The 18494-nt window shown below is 46.9% G+C and overlaps 1 protein-coding gene across 5 annotated transcripts in view; it reads right to left on the bottom strand.

Annotated features, from left to right (window-relative positions):
- The window catches only part of PAK5 (p21 (RAC1) activated kinase 5), a 177501-nt gene that overhangs the window by 75014 nt on the left and 83993 nt on the right, over positions 1 to 18494 (bottom strand). Inside the window, exon 1 of one of the 5 annotated variants that reach the window (XM_017834539.1) lies at positions 11881 to 11974. The exons of the other annotated variants lie outside the window; for them this stretch is intronic. The gene's annotated coding sequence lies outside the window, so the exon portion shown is untranslated. Of the gene's footprint in view, positions 1 to 11880; positions 11975 to 18494 lie in introns of those variants that run through there. 5 annotated transcript variants of the gene reach the window in all.

Below are 18494 nucleotides of genomic sequence, written 5' to 3'. Positions count from 1 at the left end.
ACCAGGTGTCCCCAGCAAAGCACCAAGCCCCAGCACAGCTTCTGCTTTTCAAACTGCACTGAAAGAACTAAAACATCACCAGATCTTCCTGCACGGCCTTCAGAAATGTGAAACTGGGAAAAGACTTAACTGTGGGACTAATGGACCCAGGATCCCATTTGGCTGCGTGTCTCATCCTGCAGGAATGCTCCTGCCTCACTCAGCCAAGGCACTCAAAGTTTGCACCAGCAGATAACTGAGAGATAATAAATGCAGAAACAACTGCTGCTCAATCACGCGTATGAAACAGCACACATAATTAGAGCTGCCTGGATGTGCAAAGGCTCAAAATTAAAAGTCAGCAACTTCTACTGCTACTTCTTGATTTTGGCAGGTTTCGCTTTCCCTCTTGGCATCCTCACAATGTCTTTGGTGAAAACTAAGATAACAGTCTTGATCACTGAGCACTTGTTTTTTGTAAACAGGCATGTGTGTTCATCAGATAAATAATCCAGTACCTGCTGCACATTTAACCTCTCCGTGACTGTGCAGAGCATCCACCCAAGTCCTGCAGATCCCTCAGTCCCTGCACTTGGACCTGCATCCCACCCACCCCAGAGCCTGCTACATGCTGGCTCATCCTTCGTGCTCGCGGCTTGTTTTCTCATCCATTCACACAATGTGCTTCCAAGGCTGGGTTTTACTGGCACAGATCCCTAAGATGTCTTCCCAAACACATACAGTACTGCTAGGAGAGCCATCGTGACAGATAATAGCGCTCTTATGCCAAGAACAAAGCATCTTTAACTTATGTTTTCTTTAACTCTTAAGTTTGTTTTCGGCAATTCTGAGATATCACTAACCACAGGTTCCCAATGTCTGCCTTTGAGAGGGAAAGGAATGAGGGGGAATCTCTTGTTGATTAATTAAGGCACAAATGTACACACTTCTGTTTAAAGCAATTTGACTATTGATGCTAAGACAGCTCAAGGAACTGATGACCTGGTCAGTCCTTGGACTGAAATCTGGAACCATATAACTGGAACACCAGCATATTTCCATGGCCTATCAACCAAATCACGGCAGCAGGGGCGCTGGCAGCAGCCAGACACATTGTTTCCTAGACAAGCTCCTCCTTTGATGGGTTACCCTCTCACTTATCCCAAAGTCAAACCTACATAAGCTTTCTGGTTTCATTGTCAGCATCCAGCAGTAAATTCTCCCAGAAGCTATGACACCCATCACAAACTTCAGTCCAGCTCAGACACCCTCAGTCCGGCCACAATCAACGCTGCACATAATTTCCTCAGAATCCCTTTCTGCGGAGCAGTGCAGTACTCATGGGAATCAATACTTTACAACTCTTTAGAAAAAGAAGCAGCTAATTTGAACTGTTAATTAACCCCAAAGACTCACAGTCCAAATCCCCTCCTCCCATGCTCCCTCACCGAGGGATCTGCTCCCCATCCATTCGCCTGCGCACACCAAAGACCTGCTGCTCACTTGCAAATACGGAGCCCTCAACTTTTACAGCAATCCTCCCGAGCCCAAGTCCTCCCTGAATAAGAGATGGAGAGCAATTTTAAAACACATGCTATTACAAATGCCAGTAACAGCTGAATTCCCACTCCCGTGCAAAACTCCCATAGAATAACTGGGGCAAAAGGCACGGCCTTTACATGGCCTCGCCGCGGACGGTAGCAAAGATTTACTACCAAAGGGCAGTAGTGAAGTCTTCTACCTCTCAAATTTTATTGCTCTTACATAATATGCTATCATGCATTTACCAGCACGCTGTGAAGCGCTGTCATAAATATTTAAACTGCAGTGACAAAGTAAGAGAGCTGTCGGTCGCTCCCGTGTTCCTGGTTTTCGCTGCTCGCTCTCCTGGGCCCACGGTGAGGGAAGTTACTGATGTGCAGAAAATAAAAGCTCCAAGTGTGAACCAAACCAGAGGCATATCCCCGACTTTCAGCAAAGCAAAAGGGACTTTAACTTGTTATTGAAAGGCCTTTCTACACCGGGGCCTCTCATGGTCGTTACGGCCAGGCCTGCCACCAGCGAGGCTCCCCTCCCCACACACGTGCCTGGCTGCATTAGTTATTACATTTGATAGCTTTATGGTATTATTTGAAGCTTGCTATTTACCTAGTTACACAAGACCCAGAGGCTTAGACCCTGCTCTCTGCCTGGGCTGCAAATCTCTGCAACTACCTCCAAAATAGCCCAGATTTTATGACCCATTAGGCTTAATGATAAATCCTTGGATTTATGTTCCGGGCTAGTGAGCAATGAGAGATCAAGGGCTAAGCTTTGATTTATCTGCGGGCCAAGGGAGATGGTTATTTCTATAATTTTGTTTTCCTCATCATTTGCCATAATGACTGCAAAGCTTTGCTGTGACATCATGGCAATTTTTTGCTGTATCTACATCAAAATCAATACCACACTTGGTCCTTTCACACCCTCTCTCACCAGGATGGGGTAAATCCAGCTACAGACTAGCTAACTCCAGATCCTCCTGGTGCACGGAAGGCAATGGTTTCCAACCTGCAAATACTGATGGAGGTAGGACAATAGTCTGTGAACGAAGGCTGTTCTGCTTTGAACCAGCTTTGTACATCTGTGGTGCTTTACATGCAATGCCAGCGGTGCCTGGAGTTGAGATAAATTTTGCTTCACGGCATTTTAAATCCAGAACCATGAAAAGAGCAGAGGGTACTTTGGAGAGATGCTACTCAGCATGGTCCAGTATCTGCATTGATTGATCTCCTGTTTTAACAGTTTCTCTGAAAACTCCACACCTATGGAATCTGGGGAATGCAAGAAAAATCTCCAATTTGCTCTCCAAATCTACTTTAAAAGAAATAAAGAGAAAATTAAATGCCCCGTGCTATAGGCAAAAGTCTTGAGAAATGGTCCATAAGGACCACAAATTTCCATGCAACTCAAGAGTTTCACACCTGCCTGGCTTTAAGGCTCATCACAAAGCCAGGCTCTGCACATTTTAGGGCTGGCCCAAGGCTGGTCATTGGCTTCAGCAAGGACAGGTGGGTGCATCATGGAATGACAGGGCAAGAGCCAGGAAAAAGGTTAAAGAACACCACGATATTACAGAGCTAATCACGCCCCAAAGTTATTTTCTTCAAAGATTATTACACCTTTTTGACTATGCTGTGCAAGTCCACTAATACTACTGAAGTAATACTGAGAAAGGATAGGAAAAGTAAACATTAAAGGGCAAATTTTGAGCAGCTCAAGTTTGCACAGCGAAGAGGATGCCTAATACAATAAAGGGAGCTTGTCAGGGGAATGACACATTATCCAATCTTTTTCTTGACTGACAGCTTGACAGTCTCTCACCCATTTAAAAAAAAAGTCTTTAAAAAGCAGTAGCTAACAATTATCGCCAATTTTCCTATTAATTCCATGGAAAAATAGCTGGAGTTTAATTTCTAGCTAAATCAGGACTGTTGACTGTTTTTCTTCCTCACACAGAATTGGAAATGGAAAAGAAGCAGCGAGATGCTGTTAGATCAGTAGGAGGAGATACCAAAAAGCAAAGTAAACAGGAAAAGAAATTGTGTAAGAATAAAAATGGCAAAAGTAATGGAACAAAACCTCACAGAAATCCCTTAACTCTCAGCTAAAGGTTCTTCCCAAGTAGCAGCATCAGGTTGTTGAGCAAAAAATGCAAAAATAAAGTACTGTGGACCAAGTCCTACCAGATGCTGAGGAAAAAGTCAAAATGCTTCTCCAAGCAGAAGTTTCTGACAAACGTGAGCCACAGAGGTATTGGGTTTCTCCCACCCCACAAACAGTACCAGGGATCTGTTGCACTGATGATGTCCAAATTCAGACTGGATTGCCCAAGAAGAAAGAAGCCCTGGCTTCAATCTGAGTTCATGAGAAGAGAAGGCTTTGGGGTGATCTAGCTGGGGCCTTCCAGTGCCTGAAGAAAGCCTACAGGAAAGATGGAGAGAGACTATTTACAAGAGCATGGAGTGACAGGACAAGGGGGGATGGCTTCAAAATGAAAGTAAGTAGGTTCAGATTAAATATTAGGAGAAATTCTTCACCATGAGGGTGGTGAGGCACTGGAACAGGTTGCCCAGAGAAACTGTGGATGATTCCATTCTATGATTCATTACAGCAAACCTTTCCCTTGGAAAGCAGCAGCCCTGCTGATGGGCAACACATTCCACACTCCTCTCCCCGAAAAGAGGAAAAAACAGCCACTTCTGGTTAGCCTGTTAAGAAATTAAGTCACTTTTCAGCTAGCAATGCTCTGCATCAGTGTTTAAATTATTTATCTCATGCCTTGTACTTGCTAAGTACTCAAAAAAGCCCTACTTAGTCTCCCTGTGAATCTTCACAGTACTAAGAGTTGGTTCTCGAAGAGACTGGGTAGGAAAGCACTGGTGTGTGATGGATGTTGAAACTGATGTTGCAGTTTCAGTAGTTTCTGTATTGCATCTGTAATATAATGGAAAATGAGAGACATGCTTCTGTCCCTCATAAAAGCCCTGCCCAAGTAAAGCATTTCTCTTGCTTTCCAGGACTCAACTCTCACCTCCATCCAAGTGGAGGCCTCTTCTGCCTCATCCCTAGGAATAAATCCTCCGTGGCACACAGGCACGTGGTTTTGCACATGTTTCCCCAGGCAGTCTATAGGGTCTGTATTACACCATCTGCTTTAAACTGAGCCCTGTCATCAATACTCAGTTTTGGCAGCAGAGCCACTGGCAGTAACTACTTTCCTTCACTGCCAACCCCTGCCTGACTTCCAGTAGGACGGGGCTCTTTCCATGGAGCCACGTGACCGCAGTAACAGACATCCATACACGGGATTTTTCTAATTTGTTTGCTTTTCTACTTCTCATCCTTCATTTACTGTCCTAAAAATGTCAGAACAGAGAGCAGAACTTAAAAGGCAATCACCACCTGCAACCGTTGTAGCAACACTAAGCTATTTTGGCAGCCAGGCCTCTCTCAACACATGCTCACGGGGCCCATATCCCTCGTGCTGGGAAGATGCAATACAGTCCCTGGCTTACGGCTGCATCATTCCAAGCTCCTGCATAAAACATGGGAGCACCCAGGGATTTCCTAGAGCAGCCCATGGCTCAGATTACAGCCACTGCCGTAGCACTGGAGCACTTGCCAGTAGCACACTAAACTTTGTGTTTCCAACATAAAATCCCTGGTGATGTTGCTTCTCCAAACCCTGCCGGCACATCCCAGGGCACGGATGGTGCCTCCCAACCAGCCACCCCACTTTGGTCTCAGTTGCAGTTCAGCCACGGGATTTTCCGCTCTTTCATTATTTTTTCCCCTGTGACACCAAAGCATAAAATAGAAAGAAGTTCTGTTATTTGGAAAAGAGGAGTTCAGGGCCTGCACCAGAGACAAATTTGTGTACCGTTTTCCTTTCCTGCATGCTTCAAAATCTGGGAGAGAGGCAGAGCTCAGGGTGCATTTACTTTGTTCTCATCCTGCTCTCAGGAAAACCTTCCTGTTTCTTCAGCCTAGAATATCACGTTTTTCTATACAACCCCAAACCAAATACACCCCAAAGCCTGCGAGAAATGCTGAAAATCTGTTGGCTTTGGATAACTTGTCTTTACACCCAAGTGAGAAACAAGTTTCATACATGCTAACCCAGGTTTCTGTGGCCTTGGCAGGATTTAGTTGAAAAAACAAACCATTTAAACATTCTGACAGTTCACTTACATTTCATTATGTGTCCAGTAACAACCCTTTGGAACTATATCTCATTTCTATGTCCTTCAGTTGTATCTTAAGAGCCCTTCTATGAGCAGTGTGTAGAAGATGCACCAAAAATATTTTAAATGTATTTATTTACGTGGCCCAAACAACCCAATATGGCATTAAGCATTGTTTTCATAATCCTGTAAAGTACTAAAAGCCTCCTGGGACGGATTGAGCCTCTTCAGCTCAGGACCAGAGAATTCTGCACCTTTGGAAAAAATTAAAACTAAACACCTAAAGTGCTTTTCAAAAGCAATTATCATAATCCCTGCTGTTACCCAGAGGGAAGCAGTGGCACGCAGAGGTTAAATAACTTCTTGGAGGTGGTTCAGCGAGCAGCACAGCCCGGATTAGAGTCACCGTGCCTCCTGACTTCCAGCTCCAGGCTCAGCCCAGCACCTTAAATAGCTGCAGTGCAAGTAATTAGCTCTGTCCCCTGGGCACGCATCTAACTGGGGGAATGGGAAAGCTGGAGTTCAACCTAATGACACAAAACTTTCTATGGAGAATCCCTGGAAAGAAACGTTAAGTTTTAACCACTCTGACCTGACCAAGCTGTGCTAAGGCAGAGGGGAAAAGCTGCTGTGCAGATTTTACTGCCACCAGCTCGGGACAAGTGAATTATTCACACGCAGCAGAGCATGTCACAATAAAAGGTTTATAGAGGCTATCACCAGGAACATTCCTGTGGCATTTATTCATTCCAGTATTTGTTTGTTGGCATTTCTTTTGTCCTCTCCTCTGTCACCAGGGACCTCTCCACCCTTCCCTTTGTGGGGTACCTTTCCTTCGAGGAAAAAAAAAAACCAAAACTTTTGCCATGTGAGTGTTTTAGTGACACTGCACGTTTTTATTTACATTGTTATTTTGCACAAATGTGTATTTCCACAGGGATATGTGGCACATGTGGTTTTCCCTCACCAGAGGTGACTGTCTATGTCTACTTCCTCTATTCCCTTGCCTACAGCTGCAGCATCTCCTTTACTTCTTTAGCTGCCTCCAGCAGGGAACAATAAATCCAACACACACTCGGAAAAAGGAAAAAAATCTCTAGTGCTATTTTGGGCATCCAAGTTCTTTGGCTTAACCTATTTTTGGAAGGGCATCTTTGTTCAGCAAAATCAGAACTCCCAGCCCTGTGACACCGGGGCAGCGCGTCCCGCTGCAGGCGGAGCCGTTTGCCAGCGGCAACCTCCAATGGCAGGGCTGGCACGCAGAGCAAAGCCAGGACAGCCCAGAGGGAAAACGATGGGAGACAGGATTTCACTTCCACTCTCCATCACTTCTGTGTCTCTGAGCAAGTCACGCCGCTCCTCTCCCGGGAGTTTTGGCCATGCCCACCCCGGCACACGGCAGATGCACAAACAGGATGGGTGCACCTCATTCCATAAGCTCCCCACGGGGAAAACATGTCTTACTACCTGTCCTGGCAGCCTCCAGCCCTACCAGGACCCCAGTTCTGGTGGTTCAATAGACAAAAATATCAATTGGTATACACAGCTCATGTTTTTATAAAAGTTTTGCTTAGGAGATAAGAAAGGTTACAAATAGGAAATAGCAGCCCAGCTTGCGAAAGAGATAAACAGGATTCATACGTTTCTGCTTTGTTCATTTGATTTTAAAAGATATTCATGCTCTGTGTGCTCTGAAACAATAATAACCTTTGTACTTCCATCAGATGCACCTTCCAACAGCAGTAGCACTCTTACATGGCCCAGAAAAAAAATAAATAGTTGGAAAAGATGCAAAGAAGCTGACTTGGTATGTTATGGCTGGCTCTGCACAAGGCAATGGGAGCACACCCTTCTCACATCACTGCACTCACAGGCACCACTTGGAAAGGGATAATCTTTGAACCTGTAAGGCACAAGGCTTGGCTTAAAGCTGGCATTTTGTACCAGGGCTGCAAGACAGCTGCTTTCAATAGGCAAGGCTGAACCACACAAGAATCACACACTGTGGCTGGTCCTAGACCAGGAGCCCTGGCCACAGTCCTGTCCTCTGAGTTGCTTCTCTCCAGGAAAAAAAAGAAAAAAAAAAAAAAGCAAAGTTAAACATTTAATTGGAGAGAAAATGTTTTGTTTTCTTGGTTGTTGGGACAGCCCTCCAAATGCAACACTGAGCCCTCCTGGGCTTGGTGACAGGCAGGCTGGAACACCAGCACTAACAGCTAATTCTCCAGTGAATCTCTGTGGCCTAAAGATTAAAGGCTTAATTAGAGTTACCTGAACATTAAATACCACTAAAGTACACTGAAAGCTGCTCTAAGGGGCGGGGGAGAAGCCTTTTAAACAGGCTCATAACTAACTGGGGTTAGTTAGACGTAACTATGGGGTTTATGCACAGTTGTTACTGGTTTTGAATCATTCTGCTTTTCAGCTCCTTTGCCTTCATAATAAAGCCAATGCAGCTGTGCATCAGGCAGTGCTCTGGCACACCTCATCACCAACCACAGCTGAATTTAATGGAGGAAGCTGTCTTAAATACATCAAGCTTTGTATCTAGAAAGAAGGGAGGCACCCTATGAAACTCCTACTGAAGAAGACACACACCTGAACTAGACACCAGACAAGTTACAAGGGAGGATGCCATTGAAACCGAGGCTCTACTGTCATGCCATTCCATTTTTGAGCAAACAGTTGTTTAAAACAACTTTCACGCTTTAAATTGCTACGGAGAGTAGTAAAACCCTATGTTTAACAGATGGGAAAAATAAGAGCATAATTGGAATCCCTCCAGGTGTGAGGGATACCAACCACCTGAAGTTTCCATCACCGCTCTCCCGGTTCCACCTGGCTGCAGTCACTGACCATTCTACCCTGACGAGAGAGGTTTTGCTCAGCTTTCCCCAAAACCTGAGGAAACCTGGCCAAACCCTGCAGCAGACCCAACAGGCCAAGTCCACTGACTTCAGCAAGAAGCAAAGCAGAGACAGCCCCAAAAACGCCTCCAGGATGGCCAACCAGCACCATGAGTCAGCAATGCTAATGCCAGGAGCAGGGATATCCCAAGGAGATATTTTAGCAAGAGGTTTTGTTTGAGCTTTATGCATATTTCTGAAACTCTTCAGCTGCTGGTACCCACAAACACCTGTTAGGAGTTTCGGCACATGCCACACGGCAGACTTGTGTTTGTAGCTTTTACAAAGTAAACCGGTAAGACCAGAGTGAATTCAGGTATTTGAACAAGTAGGTGCCAAACACTTCAGATTCTTAATTGGAGCAGCTTCAAAGCAATAACTGAGTTTAAGTGTCAAGTGTGAGGGCGATTAGAGGAGAAGCAGAGATGCAGTCGCTCTTCTGCTCCGTTTTTCCTGTTCTTTTTTCTGTACATCCCTGAAACAGCTGACACCTGTGCCCCTGACAGATCTGTGCCAGCATCACCTCTTGGGCTTCAGCCACACGAGCTGGAGTCCTCCTTTAACTCAGCTTTCAGCCCAAAATACATGACTGATGTTGAAGAGAACAGTTTGTCTCCCTCATTTCAGTAGCAAATCTGGGGTCAGAGGTGATGCCAATCACATAAGGCAAAAACTGACGACTTGTTAACTACCACTGTGAGAAGTTTGTTATCAGCTGATTGACAGTAGTAGTTGACACTGGGGAGCAAGTTTCTTACAAAGCATTTTATTTCCCAAATACTAGTTTTCAAAGTAAGACTTGCCACAATCACTCACTTTGGCAAATAATAATTGAGAAGTAAAATGTTTTGCAGGAACTTTGCCTGTTACACACTTCCATTTTAGAATCAGCCACCAGGATGCTGAGAACTCACTGAAAGCCAAACACTGACTTACTGTGAGCATTCATGGCTGATGAAGATGTCAAGGAATAAAAAAAAAAAACAAACCCAAACAGAAAAGCCACTGGGAAGCAAACAGAGGTGCCAAAGCAATAAGGGAATCAAACAAGCAGTGGGATTTACTAGGTCTGGCTCAGCAGGGGGTTGCCAAGGGAATTTGCTGATGACTCGTAACAGGGTTCTCCACAACAGGCCTGCCGTGGTCCCTCCGTGCCACCGCTTCCCTGCGGGAAATGACTCCTCGGAGGGCTCTGTTAAGTGCGGTTCAGCAGGGGCTGAGCGACACGCACCCCCCTCCGGGTCTGGTGAGCCCTCATCTCCTCAGAACAAGGTTAGAAAACTACACGAGTGTGTAACAGCACTCAGGGCTCCTGCACAAAAAGGAGAGGCAGGAACTACGGCACACTGGTCTAAAATCATTTGATGAAAATTAATCTCCGCTAGAAGTCACGGTCTCACTGGGATCAAAACCATTTGTAAACGTGTTTGAAGCAGGGGGAAGGAGAAAGTTTAGCTTTACCACTCTCAGTGTTAGAGTGAGTCTTTCCCTCAACTCAAACTGTATTTTTGCTCGGTTTATCTCCAATTAATACATGTGACAGCATAAATACATAATCCCACACTGAACAAAGACCTTCCATCCACCTGAAACGAGCTACAGCCAAAAAAATGTTACTAAACCACAGAAAACAGACAATGAGGCGCTACAGCCAAAAAAATGTTACTAAACCACAGAAAACAGACAATGAGGTGAACCACAAAGAGTAACTCCCAAAGCTTTACCTGGCACAGCAGCAGCAGCTCTGAAACCGGTGCCCTACCCCTTGCAGACAGGTCCCTCATCCCCACCTGCAAACCAGGAGAGCAGTTGCTCACCATGGGAGGATCAGCACACGAGTAACCCCCCTGTAGCAGAAGCGGCACCGGATCAGGAGGAATGCAAAGGGCCATTTTGTGAACCTCAAACTGGAACAGAGGAGCTCCTACAGCTTCTGCTCAACCTCACTCCTGGGGGTGCAGACGGCCAGGGAGCCCCGCGAGTGGCACGAAATCCACTCTTTGCATCAGAAACATCATCCTCACGATTCCCCAACGCTTCCAGACGCATCCTCCACCACAAGAGGTCTGTCCCCGGCAGCAGCAGCGATGCTCACAGCCATCAACACCGGCTTTCACACAGGGCAGGGGAGCTCGGCTCCCTGCTGCAGCCCTAAGCAGCGCCGTTTAAAGTTTTGTGGTACAATAAAGGCAATAAATTAGGAGCAATGATTCCTTAAGTGCTGTCTGGGCAGCAGGGACCACTAAGATCTATCTTAACACAGGTACCAACTCTCCTTCATTTTGCAAATGCTAAAGCACATAAAAAATTCTAAAATGAAGGGGAAAGGTTACCGGCAGAGTGGTCTCGCTGCTGGCCCCTCTCGAGTTGGGGGGAATATTATCCTTACTGGTAATGACAGCCCATTTGATCTAACGCTGAATATTTGGGGAGAAAAAAATTCCATTGTTTCTTTATGTTAACGGAGGGCTGGTGTGTAACAAAGAGGAAGAAAGGCAGCCTGCGTGCTGCTGGCGGGTTGGTAAGAAATTCTCAAGGTCTGATCGATACCATGAAAAAAACACCTCTCCTGGTCTAAAGCTGGAGTGTTATTCAAGCACGGCAGTCACTATGCAGCTCATTTTCTTTAGCCACGATGATCTAAGACTAATGAACACATAAAGAAGAGCGGAGTCGATTGCAGGCGTTCCTAACCCTTTATATGAAGGAAAAAAACCCAAACGAACGAGCAGAGGTATAGAGGCGCATGCAGGAACATTTCCAGGCGCGTTTCCAGGAGCGGCTGCACGGCTCTCTGGGCACCTGCTACCTGGGGGAAACCCAAAAGCACATGATATTCACAGAAAGTTGGGCGCAACTTCTGGAAAAAAAATGACAAAAACCAAAACGCCCTTGGGGAAAGAAAAAAAAAAAAAAAAGAGAAAAAAAAGCCATTGTTGTGCGAAATCCCAGCAAAGCATTTTGAAGCAAAGGGTCGCCGTAGGTGATTTCGGAGAGGAGCCCGGGAGCTCCATGAGAGGAACCCGGCAGCCCCGGCTGTCCCTGCCCAGCCTGCACTGGCAGCGCCCGCGGCTCTGCCCGCTCCGCACAGGTGCGGACGGGGATGCCCGGGCCGTGCCTTTGTCTGCCCGGCACCGGCCGCCGCCGGCACGGACGGGCGGGCGGCCCCGCACGGCCGAGCAGCCCGGGCAGGGGCAGCCGCCGCCCGCGCCCCCCGCTCCGCTCCGCGCCCCCCGGGCGGGTCCCCGCGCCCGCCCCGCCGCTCCTACCTCGGCCGCCGCCTCACGCCGCCCCCAGCGCCATGTTCCGGCTACATCCGGGCCGCGGCTCCGCTCGCTCGGCCCCGCTCAGCCCCGCTCGGCGCGGCCGCAGGTGTCGCCGCCCGCCCCCCGAGCCGAGCCGGGCAGAGCCGGGGCGGGCGCGGCACCGCCCCCGCGCCGGGCCGGGCCGGGCAGGGCAGGGCCGGCAGCACCGCCCCGCCCCCGCCCGCCGCCCCGAGCTGCGGGGCCGGGCTGGGCTCTGCCGGCGGGAGGGGCGGCGGCAGCTGCGCACCTGCCCCGGCATCTGTCCGCGGCTTTGTCCGTCCGTCCGTCCGCCCGCCCCCAGCGCGGCAGCCACAGCGGCGCATACCCGTGTTCTGCACCAGCCAAGGGACCTGCACACCCACACCCCCATTCCTGCACTGGCCAAGGGACCTGCACACCCAACATCTGTTCCTGCACTGGCCAAGGGACCTGCACACCCACACCCCCATTCCTGCACTGGCCAAGGGACCTGCACACCCAACATCTATTCCTGCACTGGCCAAGGGACCTGCACACCCACACCCCCATTCCTGCAGCGGCCAAGGGACCTGCACACCCAACACCCATTCCTGCACCAGCCCCTGCACCTGGACACCCAACACCTATTCCTGCACCAATCAGGGGACCTGCACACCCACACTCCCATTCCCGCACCAACCAAGGCAGCTTCACACCCACACATCTGTTCCTGCACAAGCCTATGTACCTGGACCAATCCCTGCACCAATCCATGCACCTGGACACTCATCCACCCATTCCTACACCAGCCAAGGCACCTGGGCACCCACACACCAATGCACCAGTGCATCCTTCCACCCAGGCATGCACGAACTTGTGCCCCCCCCATGCACTTGTACACCCATATATCACCCTCCATTCCTGCCCCAGCCCATGCACCTACGCACCCACACACCCACCCATGCACTCATACACCTGTATATGGCCCACCCGTGCATGCACCAGTCAGTGCTCCCATATATCCAGCCATCCATGTCCAATTTATGCACCTTTCCTCCAACACATCCACCCACCTGTCCACCAGTCCATGCTCCCATCCGCATCCGTCCATCTACACTCCAGCTCTGCAACCATCTACCCACAGGCCCCTACATCCACCCACCCACTTCCTTCTGCACTGGGACCTCAGTCATTATATATATAAATTTATATGTCTCTATTTTATAAAAACAACCATGTTGACATGTTTTGTTACCAGTAGCTCTCCCCGAGCAATGGCCACGTGCTAAGGAACAAATCTGGTTAAGGCAAGTGATGGAAGGAAGCAATCAGAGAAGTACAACAGCCAAACCCCATGTATCCCATCTAATTTTGTTGTATTACTGCCGGCAATTTGTGGCTGCCTCTGAAAGTTGCCCTAAGCCTACGTTTTTATATAATGTTCCATAAGAAAGATTAAGATTGCCTTTAATAAAGCTACACATCGGTCCTTCCACGTGCTAAATCCAGAGGGAGATGATGGTGTGTGCTCATGGATGACCATAAACCATCCCTGTCAGGAAACACTGAGCACAGGCAGCAAAGTGCTTTTCAGAGACACCTGCAGCAGAAGCTCCCTGGGAAGAAAAGACCCAAAGTCGATTTGATTGATACAGCCCTGCATGGGAGAGGAGTGATTTCATACTTAATGATGTTGAATTACACATCATTTCTAGTTTCTTTGATGCCCTTTTGCATTAGCACTCACTCTGTATGGCAGGAGCAGAGAGGATACGACAGGAACAGCTGGAAGATAAAGGTCTGCACTGGAGCTGTGTGGGGTGGCCGGGCAGAGGGAGATACCAAAGCTCTCACGGCACTCAGCTGCTCACCTGAGGTCTAAACACATTTCTGCACATATAAAAAACCCTACATTAACAACAACAACAACAAAAATCCCTCAGAAATGTACTCTTCCATTACCCATAATGTCTGCTTCTGCCTTCTTTTCTTTGTGTTCCCCTCAATCACTGCTCTACCTAAGGCTGCAAGATGAAACGAGCTCCCTTTGTTCTTCACAGCACATGGTGTTGGTGTTTGCTGGGATGGCAAAGCACCTGCTCTGGCCTCAAAACCTGACCATGGCAGTGATGGGCAGTGCCAGCACAAGAAGGAGCACTCTCCTTGCTGGGAAGGAGACTGAGCACAGAACAAACACAGTCCAAAATACAGCAGAAGGCTATTCAGAAGCCCTGGACTGTAATTTTGACCCCTTAAATGTGAAACTCAGAGGCAGGTTGGTTAAGGCAACCCTGAGTGGGTGCCACTGTTGAAGATGCTCTGTTGCTCCTGGTTTCCATTGGCTTGCAGTGGGTTTTGCAGCCAGAAGCATCATTTGAAATCAGCAGCCACTGAAGGACATTCAGGCTTCTGGAGAAAAAAACCCAAACAAACCAAATTCCTCAAAAAACCCCAAGCCATGATAAAACTTTCCTCGCAGAAAAAAACCCACCACAACAACTTGAGTTTAAACCTCACCACAAAGCTGAAGCCTTTCCCTGGTGCATCAGACCAGAAGTAACGTGTGGGACGAGGCAGCGAAGGTTTCCCTGCTCTGAGTCAGTGTGAGTGATGTGTGTCTCTAAAGCAAGGTGTTGTGTGTCACATCTTGGCATGGTGCATATGGCTTCTGGCAGGGGAACAAAAAGAAATCAAGCCTTCGCTGTTTTGTCTTTAGTCTCAAGTGTAATTTGGAGGAAAGTGTCTCAGTGAGTTGGCAAAATGGGCTGATGGCTGTGAAACTGCAGCGCTGGGAGAGAGGCACCATTGCAGGAGCAATGAGGGAGGAAGGGAGGGAGCAATAACCCCTCTGTATCCCATGGGGTGCTGGGAGAAGGGGTGGCTCAGTAACATGAACCTGCCGAGACTCACACTGAAGGGATGTAGGCACATCCATCGGCATTGGAAAATCCCATCCTGTGTATTCCCAGAGAGCCCTGTGTCCTTGGGGTTGAAGCCAACGAGAAACCAGGTGTCTAACTTGGACATTAGTTTCTTCCCAAAAGCCAGCTGAACTACCTGAAGGATGAACTTGACTATTTAATCCCTTCAACCTGAAAAGTAGATGTTATATCTGCACAGATGGACCCCAAAGCCCAAGGCTTTTAAAAAAAGGTTCGTTTTGCTTTTGGCTTATTCTCACACACAATGGTATGAATAAGAAATATGGCCCCTCAACTCAGCGTAGCTGCCCTGAGCTGGAGTTGATGCAAATGAATGGTGGCTAAAAGGGCAAAATGTCCTTTTCCCAGAAAAATCAGAGCATAGCATTATTAATTTTTTTTAACTTATCATCATCTTATGTTTAAAGTTTGGTAGTTGTAATTTAAAAACTGAATCAGTGGCACTAAACACTATGGCCTAGGCTTCACTGTAATATTATAATAAATAGAAATAAACCTCTATACATTTAAATTGAGTGAATCCCCTGCAGTGGCTGAAGTATTTGTTGAACCAGCTGGATCAGGAGGGTCTTGAGACTCTAAATTCACTATCTACAGACCCATTTCTCCCTGGGATGCACAGAAAAATGTTCTTTCCTTCACTTCCCTCCAGTTTGAGAAAACCATTAGGGATTGAAGCCAGAGAGGGAATAGGCTATTGCAGTTTCCCCCATATGAGTCTTTATAAGGACTTGGTGATTAGAAACACCCCAGCCTGCTGTCAAGAGGTGTTATTTCCTGTGTTCAAAATGTCCATTTCAAATGCAGAATAAGATTTGATAACTGCATTCTCCCCCTTACCCTGTCTGTCCATCATATTTAAGACTAGTATATGATTTAAATTAGAGCACAGTAACTAATGTATGTTACTTTCTCTGCTCTGCAGTGCACCCTGACACAAATTAACATTAAAATTAGTCATGTAGTAGAGGCGTCAGTCATCAGTTTGGCACATAAAGTGAAAATTGTTAAGGAACTTTAGACTTAATATGCAGATTCTTAAATAAATATGGTAATAGCATATCCTGATCATAAGTGAAAAAACAGTACTAGGCTCCAGTGAGGAAGTATCAGTTGTTCCTTAGGAAAATAATTAAAAAGTACAAATGGAGCACAAGATTAATTTAAATAATCAATTTTGTGTTTCCTGCTAGCTGATTTAAGTCATGATGAAAATTGTTGATTAAATCCCCTCATTTAAATCAGTGCCCCTTAATGAGAATGAAAGCCTATGAACATAAGCCAATAACAGTAATAAAAGACTCTTCAGAGAAGAAATAGCTTTCACAAGAATACTTCCAGGGCTGGGAGAACACCAGCCATCCTTTGCAAAAAGAAATACATCTCACAGCCAAGCAATTCTTCTCCCCTAAGCCCTTAACCCTGTAAAAAGAGCAGGGATTGGGCAATAAGTCATAGGATATTCACAGCCACATTACGTAAGTACAACCGAACCGGTGATCCTTCCCACTAACCGTCGTCGGAGAGGACGATGAAGTATTGCTGGAATAATTAAAAAGACAGGTTTGAATTCCCTAAATAATACAGATGAATGCCCTGTCCAGCTATTCATCTTGATGGCCAGCAGCCTTTTAAGGGCTGTGAGCTGCTGCACGGGGAGGATGGCTGAGGGATGCTGGGTGGAGTGCGACTGTGCTCCCGTGCAGCCCCCGGCCTCTTTCCAAAATGCTGTCGAAGGGCCACTTCTCTGCTACCACAGCAGTTACTCTCATAACTACACCTCAAATCTCCTCCAAACTTAAGGTGTTTTTGCTTCCTTATCAGTCAAACTCTGAGCACAAAAGCATTCATTATGAATTTACAGCAAATGTAGGAAACTGCATTTCGCTGAGGGCTGCACGTGTGTTATCAGCCCATACAGGTATTTTATGTTGTCACAGGCTCTTCCCTGTGGTCCTATAATTCACAGCACTTCCCGGTCCTCTTGACTTCAAGGCATTTGGGATTGCTCTCTGAAGAGTGTATCAGTACAGCCCCTGGCTCTCTCTCTCTCTATTTGCAAAGGTGACAGTAACCTCTATTTCCGTGCTGCCCAGTGCTCCTCCCACACTCCAGCTCCTGGGCTCAAGGGGTGTGGCTCCCAGGCAGATTTCTGCCCTTTTGGGGAGTGTACCATGGGATGAAGGCTTGAAGGCACGACCTTCACTGCACCAAGATCAGTCACCAGAAGACAGACAAAGAGAACAGATACTAAACTTCAAAAAGGTAATTTTAAAGTTACTGTATATTTTTGAGACACGATTTCCATAATGCCTGGTCATTCCTACTGCCAGTATCCTTATTGTTCAATGATCAAAAGATACACAGAGATCTCTAACTAGGGATATTGTAAATTTACACAGACTTATCCTCACACACCTGTGATTCTTCCCCTTCAACTCATATTTCCAAGGCCAGAAATGGGCCCCAACCCTGCAAGGCAGAGCAAGAGATGCTCTGCAGTTTGCCTCTTCCCGGGACACTGTCTGCAGGATATGACTGCTCCAGCTCCAGGGGTAACTCTGGCACATTCAGGGCCTTCAGTCCTGTGATGTGCCCTGAGCATGGCCCTGTCCTGCCCAAAATGATGGTGATGTGGGACTTTATCAGGCACCAATCCCTCTTACCACCCACTGGGGCCCAGAGCCTGCAGGTCCCAGCATGTGCACACGGGGCCCTGCTGTATCTTATCAGTGGATGCTGAGCAGACACTGGTTCAGGGACTTCTTGGCCTCTATGATAAATCTATAGGTATCCATGAACACATTTATTTGCTCCTTTTCTTCCCCTAGCATTTTGCAAAAGCAATATGACACTTTGGTGTCACGCTGCCCTGCAAATCTGCTTCCAAAAGGCTGCCTTCTTTCTTCAAAGAGCGTTTCCAGTGCTAAGCAAGATCTCTCAGAGCCCTTGACTTTGCAGCTGGCAAAGTTTACAACATGTTTACAATACCCTGCATAATTTGGCTATGAGATAATGTATAGTATAGTCCTTCAGTGGTGCACAGTGGGAAAAGAACAAGTGGAAAAAAAAAAAAAAGGTAATGCAAAGCCAAGAAAAGCAGATGGTAGCGAGCTCTCCAAGGGGCAAGAATGAATAAATAACTGCAGATTTTTTTTTTCCTGAGGAAAAATATATTGTCACATCAATAACACGGATTTTAGGAAATGCGAACGAGATCAAATGTGCATTTTTTCAGTATTAAACAATGGCACTTCATCAGGACCCACGGTCTGCACTGCACGTGTTTGCCTAAATGAAACAGAGAGGAGTAAAAATAGCATTGCTCTGAAAAGTTCTCGTTTGACCTCAGGGTTACATTCCAGTCTTCCTGGGCAGTTCTCCTATAGGTAACAAGTCAAACCTTCAGGTGTAAATCAGAGTGCCCCAGCAGTTACTGCGCTGATTAGCAGCACTAGATCTTTGACAATCTTAGTCTGTGATTCTTACAGAGCAGAACTTTTTGACAATTTGGGGAACTTTCCTGTGTCTGCTATTAGGGCCATAGGAAACTATGTTTATTTAATACATCTGTGCACGCTCCCAGAGTGACTAAAAGATACCTTCTTTCTTTTTGACTGCATCAGGTCCAGCTAGAGGGGGGAAAAAGAGGCTCTTGAAAACAACCAAGTATACAAA

The sequence above is a fragment of the Lepidothrix coronata genome, unplaced genomic scaffold, assembly GCF_001604755.1.
Source record: "Lepidothrix coronata isolate B3197 unplaced genomic scaffold, Lepidothrix_coronata-1.0 Scaffold234, whole genome shotgun sequence".
NCBI classification, from domain to species: domain Eukaryota; kingdom Metazoa; phylum Chordata; class Aves; order Passeriformes; family Pipridae; genus Lepidothrix; species Lepidothrix coronata.
This window is presented reverse-complemented; position numbering and strand designations above follow the sequence as displayed.